This window comes from Protomyctophum bolini (assembly GCF_963924005.1).
Source record: "Protomyctophum bolini genome assembly, chromosome: 2".
In the NCBI taxonomy this organism is placed as follows: domain Eukaryota; kingdom Metazoa; phylum Chordata; class Actinopteri; order Myctophiformes; family Myctophidae; genus Protomyctophum; species Protomyctophum bolini.
The window spans coordinates 47,663,099-47,680,794 of NC_137863.1; positions in this window are offsets into that span (position 1 = coordinate 47,663,099).

Below are 17,696 nucleotides of genomic sequence, written 5' to 3' on the forward strand. Positions count from 1 at the left end.
CTCAAATAGATGTATTTGTAGACACAGGTCTCAACTACCAATCTTGAGAAGGAACAGGTTTTTCACGTAACATTTCTTTCTAAAATGGGCACTTCAAAATGGCACTTCATAACTGATTCATGTCAACTCCGTCACTCCCGTCAGACACACTAAAATCCCTTTTATTTTAATTTGATAATTTCAACAATAATATAAAGTCCTCAGTTATCTTATACTGGCTTTCAGTAGTCAAGTTAAGTAATACAATTAATTTAATATTGTTTGGTTCCAATATCACACTATTATTAAATATCCCATTTCTCAAATCCTTCATTTGCAACCTCTACTTTCAATATTATAACATATTAGCAAAAGGCCGATGCACACCTCAGAAGTCTAGTGACAGGTGCGTAGGGCAATAAAGCATACTTAAAAAGGTTATCTTTGAAAAACAAAGAAGGGTCCCGCACACTGCCTATTCTGTCCTGATGAAGGTCGAATAGACCGAAACGTTGACCGATAAAGAGCAACATTTTTCTTTAATTATAACATAAAATGTAAAAAAAAAAGCATCATTACGTAGTATTTCAGTTGGTGCACAAAATATTTGACATCGAATCATCTATTTCTTTGGAAATTAACAAAAACATCATGTGACCAACGTCTGACGGAGTTGACGAACATCTGACGGAGTTGACTTGAACTGATTTAGGTTCTCTAGACCACCTAGGATCTTGATTCTGGTGACTAATCATACATTTTCAAGGATGTGGGATACATTGGTACTATTTAGATTTGTCCTGTGACAATGGCAGCCATTTTCAAAAATGGTGGACCTGCTATTATTTTACCAATTTAGTCAGGGAATATTATCAGAATAATGTCTGTGAATACATTTCTTACCATGAATTTTCTTCACCAATGTGTTTGTAAAGGTGTCTACTAACCTATCCCACATTGGTTTCTATTGAACCACCCTAGGTAGGGGCAACATTTTTTGACAGCTGCTGAAAGTTGGGTACCATCAACAACCAATATAAGGCTAAATGTTCTAAATTTCATTATGACCTTCATATATGGAGCATTAAGTGGAGCAGGAGCGGCAGCGGGCCCGGGAGAACAATAATGCGACACGAGACAGTATCACGCTAAAGTTTCACACAGTTTATTACACATACAGGAACATATATAGAGCTGGATTTCAACTGACGTGACCACAAGATATCAGACATAATAACGTGCCTACTGCAGCAAGGCTGACCTTGCTGTCACCGAGATGTCTCTCGTAGCCTAACTATTAAAGTATGCTACAGTTCAGGCAGTACACTGTGACACAATACATACAGTATCAAGTACACTGTGCTCTCACATACAAGTACACAGCCATGGGCGATCAGATTATAACAATCAGTAAAGTCCATACAGTGTAGACTTGGCTGGGTAACAATTTCAGTGCTCCAAACAATTGGAGAGGCTATAGCGGCCCTCAAAAACACAAGGTCTTGCTAGCGTGCACTATCCTGCAATTGGATCCTCACCAATGCTAGCTTGATTGGAACCATTTGAGATGTTAAACACAGCTCTCCATTTACATTTGAGTGGATTACTAATTTACTACTTTTGGCCCATCTAACATCGCAGCCTAAAATGCACTGTCTCAAAGTGTATAATTTAAGAGAAGATATTTATGTCAAGCATACAGCATCTCTTTGCACTGACTGCATAAAGTCTGAAACTGTAGTTTTAGGTCACAGTAGGCTATACGTTTTGGATAAGAGAGACATAGAGAGAAAAAGGAACATTGCCGCTGGCCCATGAGTTCTACAAACTCTACTTCTCTGGGGACTCACAGGAGAACTGTAACGATTTCTATTCTGATATGAAGCGATATCAACTCTCTGCGTTTGAACTCCCGACCAGCTGATTTACATTTGGAGCACCTATAATCTTCCATTTATCAGAGAGAGAGAGAGAGAGATGGAAAGAGAGATCAGGGACCGTGACAGTTTGTCTTTTTCAACAGAAAAAGTAAAAAGGAAGCAGGAAGACAGTTAAATGCTGGGACGAAGACTTTCAGAGAGAACTGAGGCCCATTGTGTCTGTTCCTCCTGCTCCTCCTTGTGGATAGGGGAGGGCTGTCTTACTGGGTGTACTTACTGTATGTAGTCCAGGAAGTAAGTGAGCCCAGTGTTCATGGACACTTTGAAATACTAAAATATATAAAAACACCTATTACCCACATACTGTAACACCCCCAGGAAAGTGTTTCTTGTCTCCCAAACATCATTAAAATAAGATCTGGTTGCAAAAGGGGTGAAGTGTCCCTTTTAGGGTTTCGTATACTGTCTGTGAGATGAGCTGCCACAGAAACACATTGTTTTTCATCTCCGTCTCTATTTCTCCCTTCTGGCTTTATGGAGGCTCATTTGGGAGGATAGATGCAGTTTAACGAAGCGAAGCATTAACTCCGGGAACGTACACGCTCGCGTGTGTACTTCTAGAAAAGTGAAAGGATGCACACCTTATGTTGTTCGCAGTTATAAATGTTCTCGGCGGCTGAATCACGTGACCCATTTGGACTGACCTAACGAACCCCTTTCTTTCTCTTCAAGAGATTTATTGAAAACGTAAAAACAAAAACTACTGTAGTTAATATACCACATAACGTACGATAAGCCCATATGGAACACACAGCACATCCAGAAGTTACAAATTCAGCTTAATAACCTATTACTTTGTTGCTTTTCTTTGCACAAATAGCAGGATGTATATAGCCTGTGGATACATCCAGGTCTCTACTGTAGCATTTAGTATTTCTCAGTAATCCTGGTCTCTAAAACTGCCTCCCCCTGGCCAGCCGGGGCGCCTGATGGAGGGGAAAGGAACTGGTTGTTCCTTCCACGCACTACGTCCAACCAGGGAAACTCCCCCCTGTCAGGTGTAAAGGAGCAACTTGGACACTCAGGCATGAAGGGAGCATGAGTTAAGTCCGTTGCTCTCCCCAGGTTGGCGGAGGGTGTGTAGAGCCCAGGATCACAGTAGATGATTGGCACAGGGGTGAAACATGGGTTACAAAATCGTGGGATAAAAAATATATTTTTGAGAGCATTTAGTATTTCTTGGCTGTACGCCTGCATAGTGTAACATCCTGTTTCTCACCGTCTGCTGTCCTTCTCTCACTTTAACACATGTATCTCTCTTTTTCACGCATCCACGCTTGCACATGCAGGCTAAACCAGAGGGGTACTAACTAAGTACGTTGACTCAAGTACTAACTAAGTACAATTTTGAGGCATTTGTACTTTACTTGAGTATTTCCAATTTCCAATACTTTTACTTCTACTACACCCCAGAGGCAAAATATTGTACTTTTACTTCACTACATTTATTTGACAGCTTTAGTTACTATAGTTACTTTGTAGATTGTGATTATTATTACAAAACATATTAACCACTTTGGCCCTAAACATTTTGGCCATTTGAAAATAGCCGATCTATAGGCTACAAGCTCTCAATGTGTTGCGAGCTTGTACAGTATCTGCTATTTTCAAAAGTGAAACTGGACATTCTGCATACTGAGTACTTTATGCTTGTGGTACTTTATTTACATTTTCATGCCAATACTTTAGTACTTTTTGAGTGGTGCAACCACTCCTACAACCAGCTTACAACCTGCGTACCTACCTACCTACCTACCTACCTACCTACCTATGTGTATCTGAGCACGAGTATATGACTTATTAGTACCAGTTGGGGGACGCCAGAAACAGAGAGGGATAGTGCTGTGCTGCTGCCTGCTAATGAGAGAGGGAGAGAGAGAGGTGGGGGGGCGGGGGGGGGGAATTGCACCACTCAGTTCACATGTTTTAAATACATTTTGAATTCCGGACTTTTAGTATGAAAATGTAGCACTTTTTTCCACCACTATACACTTGTACACAGGCCAAACATACTACACACTTTCTCTTCCAGTCTTCATAGTCGCTGTACAACACCGACGCACGATACAATACAAATTAGGCTTTATTCTCACCCCACTGGCACAGGTGGCCTGTTCCCTGTGAGGCAGCCCAGCCCGCCTGCTTGATCCTCCTGCCATCCTATAGGAAGAAGGAACGATCCCGACCGGATCAGTTCCATTCGCTCGGCTTTGAGTGCCATCTGGACGCGTGGTATTTGCCTGGCATTCTAACAGATGTAGGGGGAAATCTGTTTTGAGCACAGGTTGTTTGGTTTACGGGCAAGACGTTCATAGTATGCATGTATGCACATACTGTATGCAGTATACATATTAGTCAGTGTGTTATTCATCCCAGGCAGATGGGGGCCCCGGATGACAGTGAGAATGTACACGTATGCGTTGTGATTTATCGACGACTTGGGAGGGTGTTGTTGCTGAATCTGCAACAGTGCTGCGGCACCGTGCACTGATCTCCATAACAAGTTTACATTTGTATTACAGACAGGAGTGAGTACAGAGAGAGGATGGAGGGAGGGACAGCGCAGACTACGACTACGTGTGTGTGTGTGTGTGTGTGTGTGTGTGTGTCTGTGTGTGTGTGTGTCACCAGCTAATCTCCGGCACCGTTAACCCGGTCGAAGGCATGGGGACTGGGGAGAGGGTATGTTTTGCACTCCGTCCGTCCGTTACCAGCTAATCTCCGGCACCGTTAACCTGGCCGATGCCAAATTTTGCACACATACTCCCTAGATGCCAACGATGAACCTCTGCCCCACATTTTCCAGAACGGCCTGTTATAGCGCCACCAGAAGACCGACTTTTGTGAAACACATTTATTACTCCTCCAGATTTTGTCCAAAAATCCCGCAAATCGTTACACAAAAAGCCTCAAATCATGAACGCAGCGTGCAATGTACGTGAAATCTCTCACTCACATTTCCTACTAGGCTGAGGAATATATCCCACCCTTTTCACATTGGCCTGTTATAGCGCCACCAACAGGTGGATTTTAATTGTCATCAAAGGGGTAAGAACAAATGGCACCCTTTTCACATTGGCCTATTATAGCACCACCAGGAGGCCACAACCTGACCTGGCCTGGTGGAGACCTGTACCCTGAGGGGCACTTTTTCTAGTTTGTACTGCAGTTATTTGAAAACTTTACTTTACTACAAGTTACTTAGATTTAGGTAATTATTACAAAACATTAATCAATGAAGCGCTGTTTTTCTATTCAAATTCGAATAGCCAATCAACAAGCTCAGAATGTGCCGTAACGCCATGCAACTTGTAGATCTGATTTTGTGGGGGCATACAAACACCTGTACAGGAAAAGTGGTGCCCTAATGTACACTGATGAGTAATAAAAAACATGGACAATTGTGGATGTCTTCTAAAATGTCTGCTACAACTTAATTTCACTGTGCATTTTGTCATCAACATTTTTAAATTAAATTGTCCTTTGCGGGCAGTAAGATAAACTTAAATGACAAATTGCACACCTTGACCAAACCACTTTGTAATTATAGAGACCCCGGAGGGCTCTGTCTGCAAAGCGTTTTCAAGAATAGTAAAGGTGCACTTGGTCCTTTAGAGGCTGAGAAATATGGGTTTTCTTTAGTCCAAGAAAAACAAGGCAATTTGATTGGGACTTGGCCGGTCTAATCGTCTCTGGTGCTGGAGGATTTTTTTCAAAGCTTTCCTCCTCCATCTTCTTCCCGTAAGGCATTGGCAGGACGGCCAGGAGAGCACAGATAAGCCCAGAAAACTGTTCTCTCTCCCCAGGTAGTGTGCAGCCCTCTCACTCTCTCTCTCTCTGTCTCTCTCTCTCTCCCCACCGCCCCTACAAAGAGGTGTTCAGTAGAGAGGCACGACTTCCACTGAAGATTTGGACCTCAGAGTGACCACAAAGTGCCAAGAGGATTGGTAGGAGGGAAATGGATCGCTCGGAAATACTCCCAGAGATGAACTGCTTAATCAGAGGTAAATTGCTTGGAGGACACGCTTGGGCGGGGGGTGAGGGTGTCGTGTGGGGGTGGTGAGGATGTAACCAGGCTCTGCTTTTACAGTTCCTTCCTCTTGGATTAGCCGTGCTGAGCGACGGATGACCTTGGGCTGGGACTGCATTAAAGTGATGTTGGGTTGGCAGCGTGAAGGGCGACTCTGGAGAATCCTGCCGTCATAAAGCTCTTTCACTCAAAAGGCGTGGGTGCAATTTAGTGGTGAAATGCAGCCTATAGGTTAATACTGCAGATGTGCTGTGTGCGTCTGCAGTCAATCTGAGGTCACCATCAATATAATTACTTTGATTTAACATACTGTCTTTCATTAAATTAACTCAGCAGGCAACAGAGCTATTTCATGTCACGCCGAACTACAGTAGCATGCAAGTGAAGCCAAAAACAACAATGACAAACATAATTGTGCAATCTCGCATCTTTGCTATTTCGTCATGATAATTGCCCCTCAATGTGACAAATTTGTTAATGCCACAAATATGAGAAACAAATTGCTATCAAGCTATTACTATGCGTCAGCTCTAATTATTTTCCCCCGCAAACTCCCCCCTACCTCCTCCAATGAATCACAGTAATTCCTGAGAAAAAGCCTGCTGCCTAACAGATAATGTTATTGTCACCGCATCCCTTCATAAAATGTTGTTTATTCCGTTAATTACTATTCCCCTTTAATGTGTCGCACCGTATAGCCATGGGGGCTATCTGCTGGATGCAGCCAGGCAGAGCCTGTAAAAACCCTTCTGGAAGATTCATAAAAATATAAACCACAGGCAACTCCTCCTGAGGGCCTCCTAATGGGCCAGTGTCTTTCACAGAGAGTTGAAATGTAAATTATGGAGTATATTTTACATTTCTCAACAACAGCCTGGGGAACCGTGAGAGGTGGACCCTGGGTGGGTACTTATCTCGGCCAGAGCTCTCCCTTAATCTTCCACGAGTCGTTGCCTATAGCCAGCCTACAATATTATAGTATTATTAAAGTAATAGGAAATAGGGAAGCAATATATAATAATAATAATAATAATAATAATGATAATAATAATAATAGTAACATCATAGTATATATAAACAAATATGTATACTATATATATATATATATATATATATATATATATATATATATATATATACACACACACACACACACACAGTTATTTAGTAGTGTACCTCATCTGTAACAGTATCTGAACTCAATTTCCATTTCCCACATCGTGCCAGCTCCATAGCTCGTACATTTATTGGCTCTAACAATGCCATAACACTCAGTGGGGATAGCCTCACTTGTCAAATGAGCAGCACGACTGACTTAGTTTAAGGAGCTGTTTTTCCCAGAACAGTCGCTGCTGTTAGCGAGTGGAAATGGGAGTCCCTCCACAGAGATGTCGTTGCATCCAGTTATCAGCAGCAGCTCCATCAGCCAGCTGCCATTCCACTGGGCTGACAGAGGGAAACCATTAAAGTAAAAAGAAAAGTGTCCTATATCTATCTCAGGCACTTTGGGACCAGGTTGTTTTACTTATCATTTATTTATAATTCCCCCCACTGTGTTGTTAGTGTTGTTAAATAGTAGTCATACAGGAATCATGCTGATATGAAAATGTCCTCCCATGTTAACATGTTGTGCATTGTGCTGAATATGCAAAAAAGGCTATTATCGCACACGAGTTATTTAAAAGTTCTATACCTTTGAGTAAAGATCAATGTGGAAGGAGGGAAGAAGGTGGAGAACTTTAAAGAGGATCCAAGGCAGCTCTGTGCAGTTGAGGTAGAAAAATCATTTATTTCATTAGATTTAAAAAACAACGGTTAAAAAACTAACAAAGGTGTTCATCAGGGTCATCATTGACTACTAGAGTATTTATGAGACATTCCACAGATGTTTCACATGAGAACAAATTCCATACTTAAATAGGACATACATTATAATTCAATTAAAGTTTTATTAACCAAATGTATGCCAATAACGTGGAATTCCGTTTTATTCTCCTATTGCAGATTGAAAGAGGATAAATCAAGCTTTACATACAGCTGACATGTTGGTAGTTTAAGTGGTTTAAAGGCCTAGTGAAATGGAATATTTTTGAAGTTGTCAGACTGAAGTTGAAACACTGCTCTGAAGTTTCTGAACCAATCAGAGCGTCGCATCCCTTCGATTGTATGGACTTTTGATATAGAAATACACAAAAATTAGAATTTGCCCATTTTTTTGGCATCCATTGTTCGGTATGCCCATATGATGACCATGGATATGGTCTAAAAGTGTGAAAAACATATTTTCATTTCACTACGCCTTTAATACAAGCAGACTTTTCTGTTTGGATGAATGGATTGTCCATGGATGGTGTTTCATCTATAAATTCAATAACCCATTATAAAAGATCTAGTGCTGCAAATTGCAGCTGTATTATATTATAATACCCATAGTCAGATTTTCAGAAGTATGGCACACCTTTATCATAATATTGTCTGTAACCATGTCAAGGTGTACAGTACATTAGGTGTTCCTCTATAGTCTATAGGCTACCTAAAATGTAAATAAGAAAGAAAAAAAACATCCATGGAAGATTGAGGTCTGTGACTGATGGAGCAGAGATTAATCAATGCCAGATTTTCATTGTTGTTCCACGCTGATTTCAAAACCATAGAATCTCAAGGGCACATATCTCATTAAATGTGAAAACAGAGCAGACAAGGTTGTCCTTTTTGCTCATTTAAAAATTATATAGCGGGCCACGACAGCTTAGTATTACCACCTGTAACTAGGTATTTCAGGCCAAAGAGTATGACAAACTGTCAGAGTCAGAGCCATGTTCTTATGAATCTTTGATTAGGGGCATCATATCGCTGAGTGAGCGACAAAAAAAAAGAAAGAAAGAAGTAAATCATTAGCTAGAATGAAGTGCAGAGGGCAGGCAGGAGGGTAGAGGGAGGTATAGAGGGAAGATTGCAGGGGTCTAGATTAAAACACACTTAATGCGTAGCAGCTGAGCAAAAGAGACACGGCAAAAACCCCAAGGAGATTGAGAGGTCTTTGAAGTGACACTCGGTCCTTCTTTGAAGCTGCATACTGATCCAGGAGGAAAGATGTCTCAGTGTGGATTTAGCTGCAATAATTTCAGCTTTGATATAGATGAGCACAAACAAAGCAGAGTATTATCAGGACCTCTGCAGTGCTCATCTATTCATTGTCTCCACCAGGCCGAAGGCATGGGGAGAGAGTATGTTTTGCACTGCGTCCGTGTGTCCTTCCGTCCGTCCGTTATCAGCTAATCTCCGATCCATGCCAAACTGCACACCCTGGATGCCAACGACGAACCTCTGCCCCAAATATTCCTCAAAGGCCTGTTATAGCGCCACCATGAGGCAGATTTAGACAAAACACATTTCTGTAGATAACTCGTACACATTTTATCCATACATCACACAATTCGGTATACACTATCTCCATAGTCATGTGATCAACACAGATCTGCACAATTTCCCATCTTCCATCCTGATTGGCTAAGATTGGCTTCCAAAGCTCACATGATTGGTCCGTTTCGAACAAAATGCCACAAATCACAAACAGTGTCCAATTTCCATGAAATTATACATGCACAATAAGGGTGCATCAAAATACACATTTCCGGAATATTGATTTGCCTGGGTGCTGAAAGTGTTACCATCCATGCAAAAACAATAGATACAAAATATTAAAGCGATACGAGGTGATTTAGAGGTGCAACGGTACGTCTGATTTTATGGCATAAGGGGGTAACAGGAACTGTGTCCCTTCACTCTGCCCTGCTCGCACATGGCCTGCTGGTGTGTGTGTGTGTGTGTGTGTGTGGCTAAATTAGTACAATGTGGAGGTTGCAACATTGTTACATTTCAAGCACGGAGAACTGTCTGCTCCTATATTCCCGCACCTCTGTGTTTGTGTGTGTGTGTTATTCAACAACATTGTTTGTGTTGTTGCAATATTGTTACATTTCAAGCCCGGAGACCTGTTTGTTCCAATAGAGCGCCGCAGTCCCGCCCCCTTTCAGAAAAGCGAGTGGCCCAGGAAATGAAACCCCAATGCATTCTTCCATCGGCACTTCGAATATAATTTATTTAAAGACGGTTACGCCGCGGACAAAGCCAATTCGGATCATGACAAATCATGACAATGAACACAATGTTTTGGGACGATCAAATCATTAGAAAGAAGAAAATAAAGGCAGGAGACAACACTATTTGTTTTGTTTTTCGTCTTATAAATTATTTGATCGTCCCAAAACATTGTGTTCATTGTCATAATTTGTCATGATCCGAGTTGGCTTTGTCCGCAGCGTAACCGTCTTTAAATAAATTATATTCTAAGTGCCGGTGGAAGAATGCATTGTGGTTTCATTTCCTGGGCCACTCGCTTTTCTGAAAGGGGGCGTGACTGCGGCGCTCTATATTCCCGCACATTTTACCCTCTGTTTTGCGGGAACTATTCTATTTTCACGCACCTGCATAAAAATGGGGGGGGGGGGCTTTGCCTATAAAAAGCTCTGCCTGTGTAGCTCAGTTGCTGAGTCAATTCCCTCAACGCCACCATCACACACCACAGGATCCAGCTCTCACAAGATGGCCTTAGGCCCCTGCCAGAGGAGCCGCACCCTGTTTTTTGGTCTGGGCGCCACTATCACCGATGCAGATGCCATTATCACTGGCGCCAAGCTGCCAAGTGGTCACCAGATCTTGCGGTGCTTGCTGTATAACTGCGACACACAACTGCATGCAAAGCGACCAGGTTTGACTGGAGCCATGTCACGGTTCCAGGCGGCTAAGATTGTTTTGGAGCAGGTGCGTCCATTTTATGGAAAGGCCAACATCCCAATGGTGAGTGATCAGCGAGCATGTGAGAAGATGATAGCCCTCCTCGATGCCAACAACAAGCTGCGGCGCATACCAAAGGAAAGGCGCTCCAGTGAGGCTACTGCTCGACTGGTGGACGCAATGGAGCACAAGCTGGATGCCACGTTCCCGCTGTGGACTCCAAACGCAGAGGAGCTGATCCGTGATACAGAGGACCTTGCTTTTCTAGCCAGCATGAAGGGCGACAGACTGGCCACATTTGGAGCATTCGATGTCAAGCTGCAATCCAAGGTTTGCTTTTATTTTTATGTAATTTTATGTTTCTGCTTCTATTTTCTTATTTTAATGTTTTGTGCTTGATCTGTAAAGCACTTTGAGCTGCATTGCATGTCATGGAAGGTGCTATACAAATAAAGTTTATTATTATTATTATCATTATTAAGGTGAAGCGGCGACAGGAGCGTGAAGAAGCGCAGCAGGCCTACCTCACCAAGGAGCAGGAGATGACGGCGATGTCTACCAGCATGGTGGTATTAGAAAGCGAAAGTGATGAGGATGGCAATGCAGATGAAGCAGTTGCTCCACTGGCTGAGAACACACCCATCCGTGAACGCAAGAAGACAGGCACCACAGCCTTCATTCCATCTGACATTCTCAGCCGGCCAAGCCTTGTGTCACTGGCTACACGATTGAAGATGACACCAACGCAGCAGGCTGCTTTCACACGGGGCCTGATCGAGGAGTCAGGTGGAAATTCAGAAATGGTCTCCACATCCTACGCGACAGCAGACCGATCACGCCGTCAAGTGCTGAAGACCATCAGTGAGGAACAGCACGAGCAGTGGACACCCCCTCCCATGTGCACCCTGCACTGGGACAGCAAGTTGACACCAATGCTCAACAATGTGCGTCAGTTCGAGGAGCGTCTGACGGTGGTGGTCAGAGATGCGGAGCGGCTAAAACTACTCGGCATGCCAGCATACATGAAGGGGACTAACGAGGCATGTGGAACGATCATCGCCCGGCTGACATGCAAGCTGCTGCAGGACTGGTGCTGTACCGATCAGGTTGTCAACATGGCATTTGACACCACGGCCTCAAACACAGGCCATCTCACAGCAGCCTGCATTGCCATCCAGAACTCACTGGGTCGACCACTACTCTGGTCCGGTTGCCGGCACCACATCGGAGAGGTGCTCCTCAGCCACATTTTCACTCACCTCAAGGTGGAGGTGTCACGATCGCCAGAGGTGACATTGTTTACACGTCTGCGGGACAACTGGAACCTGTTGCCACACAAGGGCGGCACATTGTCCTGCTACATTCCTGGGGATGCTGAACCACCATTTCTTGGCAAGTTGCGTGCTGAACTCAATGTTTGCGCTGCAGGACTGCTCAACTACAAGAGGGGTGACTATCGTGAGTTTGTGCAGCTATGTCTAGTGTATCTGAGTGCAGACATTGCAGATCAAACTCCAGTAACCTTGCAACGACCGGGAGCACTGCACAAGGCACGGTGGATGGCCAAGCTGCTCTACACCCTCAAGCTGGCCTTGATGGAGCAGCACATTGCGTTGCTTCCTCAGGGGACCATCACAACACAACAGCAGGTGTTGAAGATTCGGGCGTTTGCCAAGTTCATTACGCACATCTACGCAACATGGTGGATGGCCTGTGACACGGCCGTAGATGCTGGAATGAATGACCTCACACTCTACCACCACCTGTGTGAATACAAGGCTGTTGACGAGGGCATCGCTGCATCAGCAATTAAGGCTCTGGAGAGGCACCTATGGTACCTGACAGGCGAGATGCTGCCCCTGGCACTCTTCAGCACCAAGGTGCCAGTTGGTGAGCGGCGCGCACTTGCAGATGCCATCTTGGAGCACAAGCCGGCTGATCTACCCATGCGAGCCCCACAGCTCCGCTTTGGCACTGGCTTTGGCAAGCCGAAGTTTCCAACCCTCTCGCCGACCACCAGCTTGGCTGACCTCGCCAACCCAGACTGCTGGTTCGGCATGCACCTGCTGCACATTGATCCAACTTTTCTTTCACTGGATGTAGAGGATTGGACTTCCAATCACTTGTGGTGAATGACTGTGCCGAGCGTGGCGTCAAACTGACGTCAGACTTCGTGGCAGCAGCCAGGAGCGAGGAGCACCTGCAAAATGTGCTGCAGGCAGTTGAGCATGACCGCACACAAAATCCAAATCTTCGCCGCAGCAAGCGCAAGCTGGACCAGGAGTAGGACACTATATTGAGACATGTTCGAGGACAGTAACTTGATTTACTTGAATACTGTACTTAAGTACAGATACTGAGGAGTTGTACTTTACTTGAGTATTAGATTCTATGTTGTTCTATTCAAAATAAATGTTCTAAAAATCAATTTCTTGTCGTTTTTGAGATTGCATCGATGTTATTCAGGAAAACACCCAAAAACGGCCATTTTGGTATTTTTCACATGCTGCGTTGGACCTCTAAATCTCAAGAAATTTTCCCAAAACTTTGCACAAATCATTTTTATGTGTGTCATAACAAAATGCAACCCCAGGCAGAATGATATGTTGAGATTTAATTTTAACATTGCAATCTGATGCACCCTAAAATGCACATTTCCACTAGGCCGAGGACGACATGCCACTATCCCCCCCAAATCAGCCTCACGGTGGCGCTATAACAGGCCAATTCCTGTTTTTACCTATTACTTATTAGTCGCACAGATTTCATCCAAATTTCACGCAAATCGGTACACATGATCTCTGTAGTCATGTGATCAAGACGAGCCTGTTGGATTTCTCAGATTCTACACTGATTAGCTAAGATTGCCTTCCAAAGTTTTCAGGAGTAGCCCGTTTTGTACAAAATGCTGCACATGTCCTGCTCATCCAGAATTCTATCCCCAGAGATGCTATGAGTGATCTGGCTCTGCATTTCCTCAACAAAATGAAGAAAATTGTTGCAAGAAACAAACAAAAAATCTTGTTTATATTACTCCTAAACATTTTGAGAGGTCACGTGACTGGGCTGTGCCATGACACTTTCATGGAGGCTTTCATGGGAGCCAAAGTACACCCGGAAGTTCGGCAGAATGCACTGGAGCCAATGAGAGCTCAGTGACCAGCTCATGAACAAACATTATTTATGAATGACTGAGAACTTTTGTAAAGTGATCGCTTTTGGAAAATAAAATAATATAACACATTATTTTAGGCTGTCTTATTTTTTGATGTGCTTAATGTGATCTATTTTTTCAAAGAGCAGAGAGATGTCTCACTGCAGGTACTGGGCAGTATGGGTTGCCATCACGAGAACTATGATCCGTCTGCCAACAGGTGTTGACAGAGTGAAAGACATCCACTGATTAACACTAGCCAGTCTGAAAAAAATTCACTACTACTCAGTCGGCTGAACGGTAAGATAATATGAATACAATGATTATTATCCATGATGAGGGCAGAGGGATGTTATTATTGAATGCTCGGTTTCAATGGAGCGAGAAGCTAGCTAGCCTAGCCTAGTTAGCTAGCTGTCTGTGTCATGTGATAAGTGTTGTTAACAATGGGACATTGTCTGAACTGCTGAGATGTTGTCATTTCTAAACACATGTTTTCACTCCTAAAATGTATAAAACTAATAATACATGTAATACATATTTTGCCCGGTTAGTGCTATATTGCAACATAGCCATGGAAGAGTGTCGCGTTGCTGCTTCTTTTTTTCCTTCTTCCACCCTGCAAAGATCACTCGTCTTTTCTCGTGTGTTATCGATGTAATTAATATTATGTGACCCCACGCCATGTACAGACTGCTTGACAAGGCATGTATACATGACATAATTGTATTAATGTTTAAATGTAATGATGTTATTGACCGGATTGTCCGTAGTAACAGACCCCCATTCCTCCAGCCGTTAGCTTACATTTGCTAATATTATAAGCTAACCGCATTACTAAAGCCAATGTATTGCAGTAAATGCGGCATGTCCGCGGTAAATTACAATACAAGTGAGTCGCGTTATATTTACCTAAATTACAAGCCAAAGTACATTCCAAATAAACAATTATTAGCCACGTTATGTTGTTATATCAGTTTAATTAATAAAAAACATTTGCTAAGCTGTGTGTATTTCTTTGTCCCAACTTGCAAGTACATCAACCACGTGACCGGGCTGTTTTCTGCCCCCTCAATATCCCAACCGAAATATTTTATAAGATGGCTCTCCCCATCATAAGTGCAATAATTATTGTTTATTTGGAGTGAACATGACAATGACGAGTAAATAAATATTAACACGACTCCCGTCGATACGTTATTTAGCCTGGACATTTCTGAATTTAGCTGAAAACGGGCTTAGTAGCCTACTATTATATTTCATTGATTGTGCCAAAGAAATAATCGCGTCAGGTCAAACCGGCCATGCACACCATTGCTCACGAAAGCGACACCCTTGCAAGCAGCCTAGTTCACATACATGACGAAATACGACATTAGAGTTATATATTGTCATTTTTATATAGAGGGGGAAACATTATAGGCTACGCGTGTTATCGATATAATCAATATATTTGATTGATCCAAATAATCTCCTAGTTAGCTATAGCTGTATGTGTGTTGCGTGTTCTTTTTTTTCCTCCACCCCTCTTTTCTTTAAATCATAACTCGCTCATTTTTTGCTCATTTAAAAAAATTCAAAATACCATGTAAACTACGGAATTCGGTCTTTCATTTGGTATATAGATCGGTTGTGTAGGCCCTCTCTACGAAACGATATCAAGTGATAAGGAAATGTCGGGGAATCGGGTTATAAAAGACACCATTATCAAGCAGCAAAAAGGCGAGTAGTCCTATGGGGGAGAAAGGGGGTTAGGGTTAGGGTTAGGCGGTCCATTGTGCCGATAATAGCCAGAAAGAGTAGGCGATATATGCCTAAAATCATATTTACAAAACGTTTCAAATGGGGAAAAAAACAGAGATGATTTCAATCGAATATTTAGACAAAGTCATGCAAGGGGAACTTTCTCTGGACTCCATGGGCTAAGAAAATAAACTTTTAAATCTCAAAACCGGTCAGAATGACCGCTCCGACGTCGTAGTGTTAACAGGCAGCTACCAATCAGTGAGAGCCTGTCACCATCTGTCTCCTGATTGGTGGCTCTATAGTGATATTAGTCTATATATACTTGACTTTTTTCAGTGATATTTAGCCTATTTGTGACACTGAACTGAAACAAAGTAAGTAGTCCATGATAAATCATGTTATTTAAATATTTGTAATATAAATACATAGAAATGTAAAAAATATCATGACCCTGCCCTGCCCTGTGGCACTGGTGGTAGGCTATTCAATCTATTGCAGTCCACAATCACACATTGCCTACATAGGTCAGCAATGGTGGAATAATTTAAGTAGGCTACTCAATTGTATTAGACCTATAGTTGAACTTGTATCAATACCACAATGTAGAAATATAGGCCTATCTTACTGTGTTACAACAAAGTAAAGTTGCATAAAAAACATACTCAAACTAAAATATCTCCAACTAAACCCCAACTGGGCATCCTAAAAACCCAACGTAACCAGCAAAGAAACAGTGTAACTGTCATGACCAAATCAGCCAAAAGAAACTTTATCAATGATAAAGCTGAGGAAAACAAAAACAATCCTCGGGAGCTCTACTTACTTACTTAGGCCCGTCGCTCCCAGTGGAGCATAGGCCATCAACGACTCTTCTCCATCCAACACGGTTTTGGGCTTTCCTTTCCGCCTCTCCCCAGTTGATTCCCTGTCTCTTCAGCTCCGCCCTAGTGTCCCGCCAGTGCCTGGCGCGTTGTACTAGCTGCCGGTTTCCTCAGGGTGTGGCCAATCCATCCCCACATTCTCCTTAGGATCTGTTTCTCCACTGGTTCCTGACTCCCTTTCCTCCTCGGGAGCTCTGGAAGCTACTAAACAACCAACTGGGCTGTGGTCAGAAACTAAAAACCAGGTTTACAAACATAAACATCAAATCGAATGACACCCTCATCACTGATAAGCTTGATGTAGCCAACTACTTAAACGACTTCTTTACAAACATTGCAACAACGCTGGTTAACAAACTGCCCTCCCACTCTGGGCGTTTTGGTGTAGAGCACATCAAAGCCTTCTACAAAAACCTAGGTGTTTGTAAAGATGATTTTAAAATGGCAATGGTAACAACTGAGGAGGTACTTAAAAACGGAGTGCCCTCCAACCCCACAGGGCCATTGGCCATGACAATATTCCCTCCAAATTTCTCAGAGACTCAGCCATTTCCATAGCTCCAATCATCACCCACATAGTAAACCTCTCCATCAAACAGGGACAGGTCCCCCAATATTTTAAACTGGCCAAAGTAACTGCACAATAAAGGGAGTAAATTAGAACCCGGCAACTAAGACCTATTTCTATTCTAAGCTCCATCTCGAAAGTGATGGAAAAATTGTCTATGATAGACTATGAACAGGTTGAAAAGTATCTTGTCACTAATAAATTAATGTACGAGTTCCAATCTGGTTTCAGAAAGTCTCACTCCACTGACACATGCCTCCTCTATTTGAGCGACCACATCAAACACGAGGTGGATGCTGGCAAATACTGCGGCATGGTCAAGCTGGTCAACCTCGTACAAGGTTTATTTGACTATGCATGCACCTCTTGGTATCACAGCACCTCAAAGGCGCTTAAAACAAGGCTCCAGACCTCCCAAAACAAACTGGTCAGGCTCCTACTTGGCCTCACTCCCCGAACCCATCTCCTTCCCACTTTGACAGGCTGGAATGGCTTAGGGTCGATGACAGAGTACAACATCTTGCAATGGGTCTGGTCCACAAGATTTGATACACCACCAAGATACTCATGTACCTGTCTAAATACTTCCTTAATGTTAAGT